General features: G+C 38.8%; 1 protein-coding gene across 1 annotated transcript in view; it reads right to left on the minus strand.

Moving 5' to 3' along the window:
• Window positions 1-14465, minus strand: part of PAK3 (p21 (RAC1) activated kinase 3) — a 351152-nt gene extending 336687 nt beyond the window's left edge. Inside the window, exon 1 of the mRNA XM_049767578.1 lies at window positions 14355-14465. The gene's annotated coding sequence lies outside the window, so the exon portion shown is untranslated. The remainder of the gene's footprint in view (window positions 1-14354) is intronic.
• Window positions 14466-19227: the final 4762 nt, after the last annotated feature.

Genomic DNA, 19227 nt, shown 5'->3' on the forward strand with positions numbered 1-19227 from the left:
CTAGCCCTGGGAAGAAGTGGCCATGCCATGATGTTCATTTCTCTCAGCAGTTTCTTTTCTCCCACCTCCCTTTGCTGTGGATTGTTGCTTGCTACCGGATTTGGCTTTTGAGAGACCCTCATCGCAAGGAAATTTCCTGATCAGTGACTACTGGGAGCCATTTTCATACTCCACCAGACCACAAAACAAAATCACAGGTTCTGGATTGTATCCCCTCCCTCAGACTATTTAAATAGACTTAAAGTTGATACGTATATTTCCATTGTATATTTCTTTAGATGTATTCTTTAGATGTATTTCCTTAATAGGTTTAATTCTTATTGTGTATTTGCTTATGTAGGTATTGTTTTCCCCATCCCTTTTCTAGATTTGTTTAGTAGGAAATTCTAGTAGATAAGCTTCTTGTGGGTTCTGAGCTCATGTTAGAACCAAGTTATAGGGATTGTTTAGCTTGTTTTTTTTTTACCATCATACGCACCGGTAGTACCTGTGGCATTGATCCTTTTTGCATAGGCACATTAAAATGGGGAAATCCTATGTATAGTAAGAAGTTCTTATCTAATACCAATAAGAACTCATAAATCCTATATTGCTGTGGGGGGCTTTCCACCCTGAGTATTTCTCACAGTGACTTGACTTAGCCTTCAGTTGATTGGACATTGTCTGTTCACTTCTAAATCTTGGATCCCATCTTTGGAACCTTCATGGTTTTCTACCAGGGAAGGCCCTAATGCTGCTCTGGCACGGACTTGCTCCATGGGGGGTTCAAATGACATCCTGACCACTTGGAAACAGCAACAACTAAACTTTCAGGGTGGGTTTCCCTGCCTCACCACCTACTGTGAGATGAAATCAGAAGATGTTATGTGACACCTTGACTTCAACATTGGATCTGTACAAAGACCAAGATCTCTAACTACTGAATCCTGACTATGACAAACATGATTGAGGACAACTTTTTCTGGGACCATAAAAAAGGCAAAAGGATTTGAGCTTTAACAACTTAGTAGATCTAGAGCTTATAGTGGGTTTTATGGAGGATGCTTACTGGGAAAAGATACCTTTTTTTAGGCCAAAAGTTTATTCTATTTTCCCCAACTTTTGCTATGCCTATAAAACAATTGCGACCTGTTGATATTTTTTAGATAGGGACTCCTGCCTTTTACATAGAACCTTGTTGGGACACAAATTAATCTGTTCTATGTCATATTTCTGCACTTTTTTTTTTTTTTGGTTTTTGGGCCACACCCGGTGACGCTCAGGGGTTACTCCTGGCTATGCGCTCAGAAGTCGCTCCTGGCTTGGGGGACCATATGGGACACCGGGGGATCGAACCGCGGTCCGTCCTAGGCTAGCGCAGGTAAGGCAGGCACCTTACCTCCAGCGCCACCGCCCGGCCCCATATTTCTGCACTTTTCTATAAATTTCAGAAGGGGAAAATAAATGATGGGATCCAGAGGCCAAGTGGTCTCAGGTGCATTGGTGTAAAAAGATTGAACTAAATGTCCAAGCCAAAGGCAACAACAATAAAATCAAAAGACCTAAACTATAACAAAATAAACTTAAAATTGGCTTGTGAACTGGCAGGCAGAGGGCAAAGTGTGGTAATTTGGGATACATTCTGGGAACATTGATGAAGGGAGGTCAAGACTGTTGGTGGTATTGGACCTGATGCATTGTATGTCTAAAATCCAACTAAGAAGGACTTTGTAAATCACAATGGATTCAATGAAATAAAATAAAAAAGGAGTTTTTAGCTATTATATTGACAAAGATGAAAAATGATCAGTAATATCTGAAACTGCTGAGGAAGTACATAAAAATGGTCATTACTGTGGGAATGGAAATCTCTATAGCCTGCCTAGATGGAGATGGCAATTTGTCAGACTGTTAAAATCAAAGATGTGAGGAAGCAAACTTTGAACTAGCTGTTTCAATGAATTTATATTATGAATTATACTTAAAAATCTTTCAATAATGCATATACGCATGTAAATGAGTTTTATTGTTCTGGTATTTAATTTTAATCAGAACTGATTCATACATAAAAGTTAATTTAGAATTAATCAATATAAGTTAGATTAAAATCACTGACTTACAATATGAAGCTCACCACAAAGAGTGGTGAATGCTCTTAGGGAAATAACTACACTAACAACTAGCATGACAATATTGATGAGTGAGAGAAGTCGAATGCCTATCTCGAATACAGGCTGGGGTGGGGAGGAAGGCAGGGGCATTGGTGGTGGAAAGGTTGCATTGGTGAAGTGGGGTGTTCTGACTGAAACCCAACTACACTCATGCTTGTAATTATGGTGCTTAAATAAAGATTTTATAAAGAAAAATATTTCACAACCATATAATAGTACCATGCAATTGTTAAAAGTAATGAAATGTCTAAATATATACTGACATGTAGTTCAATGTAAAGAAAGAATATTATAAAACAAAATGTGAAATATTAGTTGTATCTTTTATCGTTTTAGATGGAAGAATACATGAATATTCACAAAACATGTACAAATGATATACACCAAACTGAGTACAGTAGGAGATCAGAGTTGGAAAAATCCACACCCATTCTACTTTATATTTCTGACAAGAGTTTTGATTATAATTTTTTAAAGAAGTGACACAATTAGTAACTTTCCAATATGATTTAGCTCACATCTCCACCTTCTAAAACTAGCTTCTTCAAGTGCATGTTGTTCCAGTATCTGATACATTATCAGTTATCCAAAACTATGCTATTTGAAAGTTGGACCAGTGTAAAAATCATAGGACTGAAGTGAAAGGATTGTTTTATGCTTTTAACATTGCTCCTATTTTATATTTACATGGCATAATTAGCACTATTTTTAAACTGACATCCTTTATTATCCTTCCAAAATAGCTCACCATTCTTCCTGTCATACTCCTATATATTTTACAATGTAGGAAGAAAGGGACATAGGAAATTCTTAATCCCTTTCCTTTTTTACCTTAAGTCAAGGATTTAATCTCATTTTTATCCTAAACTAATTTTACCATAATTTCCCCTTTCCAAATCCATTGGTTAGAAGGCTTTTCACACTATTTACAATTCCTTCCAAGTTACGTAGACAATTCCATAGAAGAAATGATCAGTATTTAGAAAACATCTACAAGTGACCATAGTCTGTATACTAAAGCTAAAGAAGGAGATCGTGAAGCCTGAACCTAGGTAGCCCTAAAATTATAATGTACATCCATGTTAAATTATACTTCTTTGGGTATCTTTTATCAGATTTCAATGAGGTCGAAATAGAGACAAATATAGCTCACCCAAGACAGAGGATTAGAATGATTTAACTACCCACTGAGTATTGGGGAACATCCAGTACTCTAGTTTCTAGATGACTGCTTGGCTTGATAAACAGACCAACCATACACTAAAGAGAAAACTAAAGGTAGAGAGAGGGATTTTTAGGGCTCTAGTAGAAATATATCTTTCTTCTAAAATCCAAACAGCAGTTCAGCATTAGCCATGACCTCCAAGTCTCATTGAATGAACTAAACACATTCTTGACCCAATATAAAGAATATTTAGAGACAGTTGATCTGAATTTAGCCTTGCAGATGACTATTGTTTGCTCATGTTGTAGTATTGTAAGATTAAACAACTCACTTCACTTCTCTGCTCCTCACTTTTTTCATTTGATCAGAAGGCATACACCAGATAAAAATTTAAAGGTATCAAAGCTGCTTTAAAATTTTGTGTGTCCCTCACCAAACAGGAAATTCTAGTAGGCTTTCTAGAACAGAATCATTTTACTCCCACTTTCCAGTTTCACAATCCTAATGTCACTGTTTTTTGGCTAACCTAGATTATTCCTGCTGCAACAGAAAGATGTTGCTTTCATTAAGATAAAGGCTGATTTATGTACAAACCCTTGTAATAATTTAAAATGCCTTTACATCAGTCACAAGCCCAAATTCCACTTGCAATGACTATTAGCCATTAATTCTGAAGAACTCTCTTCTTTAAAATCACTTGAAAGAATAGTGGTAGAAGGAAGTAATGAGGAGTCAAAGCAGTCAGGAAAAGTGATTATTCATGATTACTTTTTATTGTGCCTTTAAATTTTCCTAGAGATTGTCTTACTATTGACAAAATGAACCTCCCAAACTGCTCAAGAAACCACTCTTACAAACAAAACTGAAGCCCAGATAGAACTTGGAGGCTCGTGAAAAGGACCCTTCCACAGCAAGCCTCCAAGATGGTACTTGAGAACTCATCCAAAGAGAATGAAACTGCAGAATTAAAGCAACTTTCCAACTAACCTATTTCCCACCTCCCTGGTGCTCTAGGCAGCAGGTGTTTTGTTTACATTTATGGACTTTTCCTGCGGCTGTGCTGAGGATATCTCTGGAGCAGGAAATTAAAGACCACACTGAAATTTGGGGGATGTGAAGGGTAATAATCGCAAAGCAGTGAGTCACCCAAGGTTCAATGAGCAGCAGTCTTTGTAGTCAAAGCAGAACAGAGAACTGAGGCAGTTTTCCCAATGAAGCAATAGAGAAACAAGATTTGGATCTCAGTTTTTGGATCATTGTCTTAAATTTTCACTTTCCTTTTATAATGACCTCTCTTATTATTTTCTTCTGAGGTTATATTTCAAATTTTTAAAGAATTTCTTTTATTGAATCACCATGAAGTACACAGAAAGTTGTTCATGACTGAGTTTCAGTCATAAAAAGCCTAATACCCATCCATACTTTCACCAGTGCACATTTACAGCCACCAATGAACAGTTTCCCTCACATTATTCCCTTGGACTCTGCTATGCTGCCTTTGTAGCAGATATTTTTCTTCTTTCTCTCCTTTTTTAATTTTCTTTTAGACACCGTGGTTTGCAATTTTGTTACTGAAGGGGTATCATGCATATCACCTTATCTTTTATTGAGCTACTCCTGACAGTACTGGCTCTGTGCTTATAAAATACTCCTGGCAAGCTCAGGGGACCATATAGGATGTGAAGGATCAAACCTGGGTCAATGCTAGTGGGAATATCTACTGCTTTAGCCTCCTTTGAAAACAGTATGTCCATTTCTCTAAAAACTAGAAATTGAGCTCTCATGTGACCCAGCAATACCACTTCTAAGAATATATCCCAAGGGGTCAAAAACACAATGCAAAAAAAAGCCTTTTGCGAGTCTGTGTTCATTGCAGCATTATTCATAATATCCAGAATCTGGAAACAACCCAAGTGCCCAAGACTAGATGAGTGGATAAACTCCGATATATCTACACAATGGCATACTAAGCAGCTGTTAGGAAAAATGAAGTCATGAAATGTGCTTATACATGAATAGATAAGAACAGTATTATGCTGAGTAAAATGAGTAGTAAAATGAGTCAGAGGAGAGGGATAGACATAGAATGACCGAGGTCATTTGTGGGATACAAGATTAGAGTATGATTATGAAGTCTCTCTTCTAAGAAGCTCAAAATTCTTCGTGAGATATTATCTTAGTTATCATCACTCCATCATAATGGAGAACAAATTATTACTATCAGAATCATTGTACACACGGAGGAAGAAAATCCTAGAGGGGTAAAAGAGGCTATTGAAGTTTATCAGTAAGACAACACAACCTTCAGTGGGAAATTTGGTTGCCTAGCATAGTACAAGGAATGCCCTTAGAAAACCACCCCAGCCCAAATACTTATTGGAATATCAGTTTCTGTGAGTACATTATTCAGGAACTATATATCTTTTTCTTCCATAGAGTCACAATATACATTAACCAACAATGGGTCATTATAATCAAACCTGTTTTCTGTTTAAGCAATAGGATCCCAAATATAGTGTCCATAGAATGTGGGGTATTTTGGGGGGCGCAAAGTGATAGCGCTGTGATTAGAGCATTTGTCTTGCAAGCAGCCAACCTAGGTTTGATCCCTGGTGTCCCATACAGACCCCTGAGCTCCTCCAGGAATGATTCCTGAGCAGTCAGGAGTAACCCTTGAGCACCACTGGGTGTGGCCCCCAAACCTGTGTAAAATCTATTAACATCCTGTGGAGCTAATATTGGAAATTCACATTGGACAGCACGGGTGTAGCCAGACAGATCTGTGCATTGACAATCCAGACAAATTGACTCCATGTCGTCGGACCAATTTATCAGGGGTGTTTATTAGAGATATTACTTAGTGCCTTCTAATAATGTCATTCAGTGAACAAAGGTCCTTATTATGCCCAATAAAACTCAGGACATCATTTTCTCTGCAGTAAGGCATTAACCAGACGAGGAAACAATTTAATTTAAACTCAGCCATTTTTGTTGGCATTCCTTTTTAATATAACTCAGAGCTAATATTGGTCTTACTTTGGGAAGATATAATCAGTATGCTAGTCAAGTCTTCAAAGCTCATCTATTTCTTGTTTTGTTTTGGGGCTACACCTGATGGTGCTCAGGGTTATTCCTGGCAGTGCACTCTTGGAATCAGTTCTGAAAATGCTTGGGGGACCATGCAACGTGATGGGGGTGTAACCCAGGTCAACTGCATGCAAAGGGAACACACTATCCCTTGTACTATCTTTCCAGCCTAGAAGAGCTTATACTCTTAACTAATAAAATTGTGTTCTCTCCAGCACACAAAATTGCAGGGAAAACCTCTCCAGTCCCCTAGCTTAATATCCAGGACCCATTTATAGAACCATGAAATCAGTACAAACAAAATAAAACAGGTGACTGAGAATGTGACCCCTGTTCTGGATTAATTGCATGACTATTGGAGTAATCATAATATATTAATTTCAATGCTAATATATAGCTCAGAAAACTTGTGCTATTATTACCAGTGACACTACTAACATGACCTAAAATATAAATCTTTCTGAAGACCTATCCTAACTATTTTGTATTTTCCTTTTTTATTAATAATTTTTATTTTGACCAAAATAGATTACACAGCTGTCACAGTAATATTTTAGGTACACAATGACATTGAATCAGGGCATTCCCACCAGCAATGTTGTCCTCCCTCCACCCCTGTTCCCAGCATGCATCCTATATCACCAACAAAATAACTGATGATCAAAGACAGTGGATTGAATATTTATTACTAACACTTTCATATTTTCTTTTACTATTTATTAACCATTTATACTATGCAGGAAAGTACCTGTATTGCAATGTATGATTTGAGCCTCTCAAAATGTAATAAAATGAATTGCTTTTTACCAATCCTTTGGCAATGTGAAAAATTCTATATAAATGGATTTGTTTTGTTTTGTTTTGGGGCCACAGCCTATGACACTCAGGGGTTACTCCTGGCTCTGTACTCAGAAATTACTCCTGGCAGGCTTGGAGAACCATATGGGATGCAGGGGATGGAACCCAGGTTGGCAGTGTACAAGACAAATGCCATACCCACTGTTCTATCCAGCTGCCCCGGATCATTTGCCTTTGAAATCTAACTTATTAATAGAACATTTTCTTCAAGAATACACACTAATATTATCAAGTTAGTTAGAACTATCTTAATATGAAAGGCTATTCTGATTTTTATTAGTCTGTGATAGTGAATTCTGTTAGATTCACCAGTAATCACTCTCCAAGCATAGGGAGATCTATTAATTTGTTTGAAATGTGAAAGGAATAGTTCCAGTAACCTCCTGCAGTTTTACTAAACTATGACTTCTGTGTCTATATATGCTGTTTCTTCAACTTCGCAACCTGGTGAAATATTTCTTAGCTTCATTCAAATATCACTATTTTCTATGAAGCCTTTCTTCATTATAACCCCTACTTCTAGCTAAGTACCTCTCCTCCTTGCTTTCAAAGTACTTTGCCTTGTCATATACTACTGTAATTATCTGTTTATAGATACTATCGTGTCTACCAGACTCTGCACTCCTTGAGATCTGAGATGTTTTATTCACTTTGATACTTCAAAAACCCAATATCACTCCCACCCAGTGGTTCCCAACTGTGAGAAACTGTAAGTGTTGCCTATGTGTGTTTTTCCACTGTCCTGTCTCCTGAACCTCTTGGAGTGGGCCTAAAGGGCCCAGAAAAATAACTCTCCCATAGGGTACAGAAGAGCATGGCCACTCTGCTTCACTTCACGGCCACACACTCGTTCTAACCAATGAACCCCACCACAGGGCGCAGAAAAAAATCACACTAAAAGTGTGACAATGGGGAAACCTCTCAGGCAACATCATGTACAGAGAATGAAGATGATAGCTCGGATGACCTAAAAAATTACAACCATCTGATTAACATCTCGCATAAGGAGTTTAGAATAGAAATATGGAAGAAGTTTGTAGAACTCAAAGAAAGCATAGATCGATCTGAACAGAACACAAAGAAAGAAATCAGAAAACTCCAAACTGAAATAACATCTGAAAAACATGGTAGCTCAACTGAAAACATCAGTGGATGGCCTTGCCAGCAGGGTAACAGCAGCTGAGGACAGAATGGGCGTGCTGGAAGATGAGATGCAGAAAAACTCAACACAGCAGAAGAAATTGGAAAAGAACCTTAAGAAAAACGATCAGGCAATGGAAAATTTACTCAAGGAATGTGAACAGATGAAAATAGAACTCTTTGATAAACTCAACAGAAACAACATAAGAATCATTGGAGTCCCAGAAACCCAGGAAGGAGATCTCCAGGAAGAATCAACTGTCAAAGACATCATCAAAGAGATACTCCCAGAGTTAAAGATTACATGCAATCAAATCCTGCATGCCCGAAGAGTACCAGCTAAAAGAAACCCAAAGAAAAACACCCCAAGACACATCCTTGTTACAATGACAAATCCCACAGATAGAGATAGAATAATGAAAGCAGCAAGATCAAAAAAGGAAATTATATTCAAAGGAGCATCCCTAAGACTTACAACAGACATGTCACAAGAAACTCTCAAGGCCAGAGACAGCGGTGAGATATTGTAACAAGACTGAATAAAATGGATGCCTCACCGAGAATACTGTACCCTGCCTGACTCACGTTAAGGTTTGAAGAAAAGATACATAGTTTCATGGATAAACAACAGCTCAGAAACTTCACAGATGAAAAATCAGCCTTAAAGGAAAAACTGAAAGGTCTACTTTAAGACAAGAGAGACCAACTAACACAGCAAACTTATTAACAAATATGACATTAAAACCTATGACAATCGTCTCGGTCAATGTCAATGGACTAAATCCACCAATTAAAAGAGACAGAGTGGCAAAATGGGTCAAAAAGATGAATCCAACCTTCTGCTGCCTAAAGAAACACACCTGAGTAGTAAGAACAAACATAGACTCAAAATCAAATGATGGAAGAAAATCATCCAAGCAAACAACAACCTCAAAAAAGTTGGGGCGGTCAGATTAATATCTGATGATACCAACTTTATTCTCAGAAAAGTTGTCAGGGACAAAGATGGACACTATGGACTACGCAAGGGATATGTGAAACAGGAAGAAATCAGACTATTAAACATATATGCACCCAATGAGAAATCAGCAAATTATCTAATACAATTACTGACCAAAAGGCTCTGAAATTAGATGTGAAATACAAAGGCAAAGAGAAGAAAAACTTTAACAATTGGAAATTAAACAGCCTGCTACTGAACAACCAGTGGGTCTGAGATAAAATCAAAGAGGAAATCAAAACTTTCCTGGAAACAAATGATAATGAAGACACAAACTGCCAGAATCTATGGGACACAGCAAAAGCAGTCCTGAGAGGAAAATTTATAGCTTTGCAAGCACACATCAGAAAGAAAGAAGGGGCCTACCTGAATAGCTTAATGAAGCTGCTCATAAAATTAGAAAGTGCTCAACAAAAGGACCCAAAAATATGCAGACAGAAGGAAATAACAAAGCTGAGAGCAGAAATCAATGAAGTGGAAACTCTAAAAACAATCTGAAAGATAAAGGAAAGCAGAAGTTGGTTCTTTGAAAAAATAAACAAGATTGATAGACCATTGGCAAAACTCACAAAGAAAGAGAGAGAGAAACCTGATAACCCGTATTAGAAATGAAAAGGGGGAGATCACGACAGATATTGCAGAGATCCAAAGGGTAATGAGAGACTACTTTGAGAAACTTTATGCTACTAAACATGAGAACCTAGAAGAAATGGATAAACTCTTGGACACATAACCTTCCACAGTTAAGTAAGGAGGATGTAGCATATCTAAATACACCCATCACTATTAAGGAAATTGAAACTATAATCAAACATCTGCCCCAAAAATAAATTCTTTCAAACCTTTCAAGAGGAGCTACTATCAATACTAACCAGGCTCTTTCATGAAATTGAAAAAATGGGAACACTCCCAAACAGCTTTTATGAAGCCAAAATCATCTTGATACCAAAACCAGACAGAGATACTGCCAAAAAATTACAGATCAATATCCCTGATGAATGCAGATGCAAAGATCTTCAACAAAATCCTGGCAAATAGGATCCAATGCATCATCAAGAAGATCATACACTATGACCAAGTAGGTTTCACCCCAGGAATTCAAGGATGATTTAACATCCATAAATCTATCAACATCATACACAACATCAACAAGAAGAAAAATAATAAACACATGAGCATATCAATAAACACAGAGAAAACATTTGATAAGGTTCAACACCCATTCTTGACAAAAACTCTCAGCAAGATGGGAATGGAAATAACCTTTCTCAATGTAGTTAAAAAGTCATCTATCACAAGCCAATGGCTGATATCATCCTCAATGGAGAAAAACTAAAAGCCTTTCCTCTAAATTCTGGTACAAGACAAGGCTGCCCACTCTCACCACTCCTCTTCAACATGGTACTGGAAGTGCTTGCTATAGTGATCAGGCAAGAAAAAGGTATCAAGGGAATCCAGATAGGAAAGGAAGAAGTCAAGCTCTCACTGTTTGCAGATGACATGATATTCTACTTGGAAAACCAATAAGCCCTACTCCAAGAAATGAGAGAGGACACATGGAAATGGAAACACATACTCTGCTTATGGATTGGCAGGATTAACATCATTAAAATAGCAATACTCCCCAAAGCATTGTACAGATTTGTTGCGATCCTTCTAAAGATACCCATGACATTCTTCAAAGAAGTGGATCAAACACTTACGAAGTTCATCTGGAACAATAAACACCCTCGAGTAGCTAAAGCACTCCTAGGGAAAAGGAAAACGGGAGCCATAACTTTCCCCAGCTTTAAACTGTACTACAAAGCAAGAGTTATCAAAACAGCATGGTATTGGAATAATAACAGACCCTCAGATCAGTGGAATAGGTTTGATTTCTCCGACACTGTTCCCCAGACATACAATCACCTAATCTTTGACAAAGGAGCAAGGACTCCTAAGTGGAGCAGGGAAAACCTCTTCAACAAGTGGTGCTGGCAGAACTGGTTAGCCACTTGCAAAAACGCGAACATAGATACCCAAGTACAAAGGTAAAATCCAAATGGATTAAAGACCTTGATATCATACCTGATGCCATAAGGAATAGAGAACAACACGTAGGTAAAAACACACTATGACATTGATACTAAAGGCATCTTCAAGGAGGAAACTGCACTTTCCAAACAAGTGGAAGCTGAGATCAACAGATGGGAATGCATTAACCTGAGAAGTTTCTGCTCCTCAAAAGAAATAGTGCCAGGGATATAATAGCCACCCACCATGTGGGAGAAGCTATTCACACAATACCCATCAGATAAGGGGCTAATCTCCAAAATATACAGTGAACTGACAGAACTGTACAAGAACAAGACATCTAATCCCATCAAAAAATGGGGAGAAGAAATGAACAGACACTTTAATAAAAAAATAAAAGTAATACAAATGGCCAAAAGGCACAAAATGCTCCTCATCACTGATCATCAGGGATATGCAAATCAAAACAACGATGAGATACCATCTCACACCACAGAGATTGGCACACATCACAAAGAATGAGAACAATCAGTGCTGGCAGGGATGTGGAGAGAAAGGAACTCTTATCCACTGCTGGTGGGAATGCCATCTAGTCCAACTTCTATGGAAAGCGATATGGAGATTCCTCCAAAATCTGGAAATTGAGCTCCCATTCGACCCAGCTATTCCACTCCTAGTGATATAACCTAGAAACACAAGAATACAATACAACATCCCCTTCCTCACACCTATACTTATTGCAGCACTGTTCACAATAACCAGGCTCTGGAAACAGCCCTTCAACAGATGAATGGCTAAAGAAACTGTGGTATATATATATATATATATATATATATATATATATATATATATATATATATATATATATATATATATACAATGGAATATCATGCAGCCATCAGGAGAGATGAAGTCATAAAATTTTCCTATACATGGAAGTACATGGAGTCCATCATGCTGAGTGAAATAAGTCAGAGGGAGAGAGAGACTCAGAATAGTCTCATCAACTATGGGTTTTAAGAAAAATAAATGTTATTTTTGCATCAATCCTTAGAGACATTGAGAGGAGAGGTGGAACTTCCAGCTCACTTCATGAAGCTCACCACAAAGAGTGGTGAGTGCAGTTATAGAAATAACTACACAGAGAACTACCATAATCATGTGAATGAATGAGGGAACTGGAAAGCCTGTCTAGAGTACAGGTGGGGGTGGGGTGGGATGGAGGAAGATTTGGGACTTTGGTGGTGGGAATGTTGCACTGGTGAAGGGGGGTGTTCTTTACATGACTGAAACCTAATCACAATCATATTTGTAATCTAGATGTTTAAATAAAGAATAAAACGAAAAATGTTTGGGGAAAGAGCTTGGTAGTCAGGTATCTCCTGCATGACATTCATTCGAGTTGAACCCCAGCCCTGCATGACCAAGTAATTCTGGAAGCCTGTATGATCTAAGCTGATCCTCAATTCCTATATCTCCTTTACTGAGTTTCATCAGAAGTGAGATTTGCTTTGTGTGCACTGCTTGAAAGACCTCTTCCTTCCCCCATAAAATAAAACACACACACACACACAAAAATACAAAACAAAACAAAACAAAACAAAAAACAATATCTGTACTGGCATAGTGCAAGCATTCAATAATGTCGCTTGTTTGAATGATTGCTAACCTTCACTATATTAAGAATACTGAAATTTTTTTGTTAAAAGCCACAGGTATAAACGTTGAAGAAAAAGTTCAGAATATTTGCTAATTCAAATGGACTTCTTTTAATATTTAAACAATGACTATACCGATTCACTCTTTATGGTTCAAGGGAAAACAGTCAACCTCTAAAACAAATCCATGACCAATACATAGGTGTGTCTGATATGTTCCTTTTTCTTTCTACAGCAACATCCTAGCCCAAGTCTACATCACTGCAGTGAAGAAGACATGAAGATGCACAAATTGAAAGGTGGAGTCAGGGGAGGCACTGCATAAGATCATGATAAAAAAAAACACATTGAATTCTCATTGGCTGAGAGTGTCAAGCTTGCTAGAAAGTTGGATATCTTGTGGGGGGGGTGAGAATATTCAGTAAAACTTGGTTATCCTGGTTCGAAATTTAACATCCAAAATGTCCTAAGCCACATCCCCAGCTGAGGCCATTTCCATTACTTTGAAGCTTCCCATGTGGGAAGAACAGGTTGGACCTGATCAGCCTACATATGACTGCAATCTGTTTGGCATGGAATGAGACCCAAGGACATGTCATGCAAAGAAGGAGCCCAGCCCCATGGTGCTTACCCACACAATCGCGGTGCATGCTCATGCACACACACACACACACACACACACACACACACACACACACACGCACACATACATATTCACATTCAGTGGATTCAGCACAAGACCAACAGTGTCTTCCGGGCCCACACCACTGCATTCCCGTATGCCAGTGACACAGAGGGAGCACCCCTCCACCTTCACCCAATTCCCTAGTCCTGCCTTGCTGACACCCAGACTCTGCTGGTGGACTGCAGCCTCAATGGAAATCGGAAGCTGGTGGGAACTAGTTTTTCAGTTGAACATGCATAACAAAGCCTTCTGCGCCCAGGTGCCCGGCAGGATCTTGGGGTTCACTCTATCCTGCTCCCTCAGCTTCCAGCCTGGAGCTCCCAGAACCAGAGCAAGCTCAGCTTTGGAAAGTGAATGCAGGGAGTCGGGGCGCAAAGAAAGAGAGCTTTAGGGGTAACCGGCTTTAGGGGGAGGGCAGTAGTCCGGGCAGCTTGGAGGGAGAGGGGTGGCAATCTGGCCCAGGAACCCCGGTGGCTTCCCAACCCGTGGCTCCACATCTATTTCCAGAAAAAGGCAAACCCCAAAATATTCTCTCCTCCCCTTTCCCTGGTGCCTCTTAGCACTATAGCAACCCGCAACAAAGCGCCCCCTTACAGACCTGTTCCAGACTTGGCTTGGCTCCGGCGAACCCCAGCCGCAGCGGAGGGATGGTGCCCTTGGCCACCTGGCAGGAGCCGGGGGACACGGTGGGGGGGGGTGTCGGGAGGAGGAGCGAGAATTGCAGGAGGAGGAGGAAGGACGAGGGGGAAGAAGAGGCGACACTGCAGAGGCAGAGGCAGCGGCGTCTGGAGGAGGAGAAAGAGGTGGGGGTGGTGGGGAGGGGGAGGAGGAGGAGCAGGAGGAAGAGGAGGAGGAGGAAGAAGAAGGGGAGATGGAGGAGGAGGAGGCGGCTTCAGCGGCTGCAGTTAAGGATGCTCGGGCGAGCGGGACCCGCTGGGTGAGCGGGGCGTGGGCTCACGTGCTCACTACGGGGTGTTGGAGAGCATCGGGGTGTCTGTGGACGCGAACTTGTTCCTGCAGCCAGGCCGAAGTGAAACCCTTGAGGTCTCACCAGCCTGACTCAGAATATAATGGGGAACTGAATGGAGAGAAGGGGTTCTGCACCAAGGCAGCATGTCTTCTCTCTCTCTGTCTCTCTGTCTCTGTCTCTCTCTGTCTCTCTGTCTCTGTCTCTCTCTGTCTCTCTGTCTCTCTCTGTCTCCCTGTCTCTGTCTCTCTCTCTCTTCTCTCAATCTTTTTCACTGTATGTGTCTCTCTATCTCCCTATGTCTGTATCTGTCACTCTCTATCTCTCCCCTCTCTGTCTCTCTCTGTGTCTCTATCTGTGTCGTCTGTCTCTTTAGTCTCTGTCTCTGTTTCTCTCTGTGTCTCTCTCTCAGTAGTAGCTCCCACCAGAATCTTTTACTGCAAAGCCTATAGACAACGTGCAGGACACCAAGGACAGTGAGACTCCTCCACGTTGTGATGTGATGGATGACTGGTCACACTCTGCTGAGCACTGTGACTACTCAAAAGATAATATAGCTCTTAAAATTTGAGGTTAACTTTCAGAAGTTCAAGTGCTCATAACTTAATGCAGAATCTACAGTTGAAATGTTTTCCAATTTCTCTACAACCATATCCCCAAGCTTGTCACCCAAGTGTCATAAAATAATCCTCTACAGTTTAATAATTTGCCTAGCAAACATCCAGGTCCCTGGCATTTCGGTTGCCCAAGTGTCAGTCCCTCTAGAAGAAAGATGATCTATGTTGATAAAAACCAAGACTGGTTTTCTGGAAATCATAGGACTGAAGATTGTCATAGATTCAGTCTATTTTGTTTACATCTGTACCTTGAAAGATTAGAGGGAAAAGCAAAGTGAAATGTGAATGACACAACTGTCCCCCATAATCTGATCATTAGTGAACCCTTTGCTCACTAATAATAATGTTACAGTTATTGAAATTTGGAGGATTTCTTACGTTTTGCCTAATGGCTTTAAAAAAAAACACAACACTTTGGGACTTGCAAAGGACTTCCTAATATCACAAGACCTGCCATAAACTATTACTTATATTTTACACATATGGAAACCAAGTCAGCTAGATAAAACGAATTTACCTAACATTACTAACTAATAAGTGGTAGTTGTAGAATTGAGACTCAGATCTTTGAATTTCAAGGTTTATTTTCTTTTTAAAATTTTAAATTGGAGGAGCCAGAGCAGTGGTGCACAGTGGTAGGGTGTCTGTCTTGCCAGCAGTAACCTAAGACAGACAGTTCCATACCCGCCGTCCCATGTGGTTCCCCAAATAAGGATCGATTTCTGAGTGCATAGTCAGGAGTAACCCCTGAGCGTCACCAGCTGTGGCTCCCAGGGGAAAAAAAAATTCAAATTGGAAAAAAATTCAACATCCTCTATTGATTGTGCGTTAGTGCAAATGGTGTAGTGCTTCACTAAAATTAATTTTTAAATAAAACCGGAACAGGAATTTTAGGTAAGTCAATTTAATTGAAACTCATAGTTAATAAGCAAAAAGGTTGAAAATTTGGTACTTTGGTGGCAGGAAATGTGCTTTGTTGAAGAATGTTGTTTATTATATGACTGAAACTCAAACATAAACAACATTGCAACTTTGAAAAAAAACCCTGTTCTATAAACAAGCTTATAGCTACAGTGTTTAAATAAAGTAATTAAAACAACTAAAAATATACAATAAAGAAAAGAAAAAGAGAATTAGGTTGATCATGGATTGCAAATACTTTTATATATAAATTAGTACATATTATTGGATAGCTACTTGGCACTGTATACCACACTTTTCAAAAATTAAGTGTAAAAAATCTCCCCAGGAAATTCCACCAGAATTTAATAAGCTTAAAGGTAGTTAAATGGGGGGTTGGAGCAGTGGCACATGGATATTATTACCATACTAGCTATTTTTATATCCCCTAGATGAGTGATATTATACTATGTCTATCCCTCCCCCTCTGACTTATTTCACTCACCAGAATACTCTCTATATCCATCCATGTATATGAAAATTTCATGACTTCATTGTTCCTAACAGCTGCATAGTATTCCATTGTATAGATGTACCACAGTTTCTTTAGCTACTCATCTGTTCTTGGGCATTTGGGTTCTTTCTAGACTATTGCTATTGTTTATGATGATGCAATGTACATAGGAATGCAGGGGGATTTCTAGCATTGTTATTTTGGGTCCCAGGTGTATATACCAGGACGTAGTATGGATGGATCATATGGAAGCTCAATTTCTAGTTATTTTGGGTCCCAGGTGTATATACCAGGAAGTAGTATGGATGGATCATATGGAAGCTCAATTTCTAGTTTTTTGAAGAATATCTACATTGTTTACCTGAAAGGCTACACCAATCAGCATTCCCACAAGCACTGAATAAGAGTCCCTTTCTCCCTGCAGCTACGCCATCACTGGTTATTGTTGATTATTTTGTGTGTGTGATGTTATCCAGTCTCTGTGGTGTGAGATGATATTGCATTGTTGTTTTGATTTTCACATTCAAAGAAGAGTTAGTTCTGAGACAATAAGGATAATATAAATAAATAAAAGCATACAATGTACTAAAATTATTAAATAAGATAATTTAAATTGTCCAATCACAATGATTCAATACATAAAACTGTTCTCACAAAGAAAACAGTAGGAACACAGTGCTTAAGATATTCATATTACAAACCATTAAAAGCAGTCTAATGTTATCTAAACTCTTCCAAGAGACAGAATAATCACAGAAGATTGTTAGATTTGACTGATGAATTTTGGCTCTATAATTTCAGGAAGTCCTGGTAAATAGAGACCCCTAGGTTAGTTTACATTTGCCAGGAAAGATCAGTTTGCTGAATATCTGCAATGGATATATATGATACATATGATGATAATCACCAGGCACTGCTCAGAATAGCTGGACTTTGCTAATGTTTCATCTATCTTGCTTATTTTTTGAAGAACCCACATTTGCTTTCATTGATCTTTTGGATTATTTTTTGGGTGTTTAGTTAAAACATTTATACTATAAGTTTTGTTATATCCTTCTGCTTCCCCACCTTTGGCTTCTTTTGCTGATCATTTTCTAGTTATTGATTTTTTTTGTTATATTTTTTGTTTTGGTTTCGGTTTTGGTTTTTGGCCCACACCCTGTGGTGCTCAGGGGTTACTCCTGGCTCTGGATTCAGAAATCACTCCGGCAGGCTCAGGGGATCATATGGTAAGCCGGGGATCCAACCCGGGTCCTTCCCAGGTCTGCTGAGTGCAAAGTAAATGCCTAACCTGTTGTGCTATCACTCCAGCCCCGTTTTCCAGTTTCTTTAGTTGTGCCATTAAGTTATTTATGTAGGCCTTTTTCCTTTTTGATGAATGCTTGCAAACTTATACATTTCCTCTTAATATTTATTTTTCTATGTCCAACAAGTTCTGATAATTAGTGTCTTCATTCATATTTGTTTGAAGAATCTTCTGTTTTCTTCCTCAATTTTGTTTCTCACCCACAGTTGTTTAGTAGTGAGTTGTTCAATTTTCAAGTACTACCGTTATTTCTTCATACTTGTAATTCACTTCTATTTTTAAGGTATCATGATCTGAGAAGATAATACTCTTGATTTGTGTAGTTATGTTTTATTGCCCCATATGTAGTCTATATTGGACAAGTTTCTATATGAATTGGAGAAAATGTGTATCCAGTTTTCTGGGGATGAAGAGTCCTATATATGTCTACTAAGCCACTGTCTTCCATTTCTTCCTTCAAAGCCAGTATATCCTTGTCAAGTTTTAGTCTGATTGATCTATCAAGAGGTGACAGGGTGGTATTGTTATTGATGTTTCTCTTCAAGTTTACAACTAGATGTTTTAAGTACTTTGCTCACACCTCATTAGGTGCATATATGCTTATGAGAATGATTACTTCCTGACATCCATTTCTCTTGATTTTTAAGAAATGGTGTTCTTTGTTTCATAATCTTTTTAAGTCTGAAATCTATGTTGTCTGATTTTAGTATGGCCAACCCAGCCTTTTTCAGGGAGTTCTTTAATTGAAGGATTGCCTTCCAAACTATGACATTGAGTCTATGATCACTCTGACTATTCATTTATTTCTTTTTATTTTACAGTATTAAACAATTACTTATTAAACACCATGAATATAAGATTGTTCATAATACATTTGTTTTTTTTCCACAGTTAAAGTCATACAATATACAATACCCTTTACCAGTGCACATTTCCCACCACTGATATCTCCAACTTCCCTCCCATCCTCCTTTATGCCCTCTCCCCTGTCTGTCTCTGGGGCATACATTTTTCTTTTATCTCATCTCCTCCACTCCCCATACTCTCTCCTAATCCTCTTCTCCCTCTTCTTCCTCCCTCTCCCCTCATCCAGAATGTCTGGTCTAACTTTAACTAAATAGAATCATCCAGAGGATATAAACATAGTTTTAGAATCTCACAGCCATT

Source organism: Suncus etruscus, chromosome X (assembly GCF_024139225.1).
Source record: "Suncus etruscus isolate mSunEtr1 chromosome X, mSunEtr1.pri.cur, whole genome shotgun sequence".
In the NCBI taxonomy this organism is placed as follows: domain Eukaryota; kingdom Metazoa; phylum Chordata; class Mammalia; order Eulipotyphla; family Soricidae; genus Suncus; species Suncus etruscus.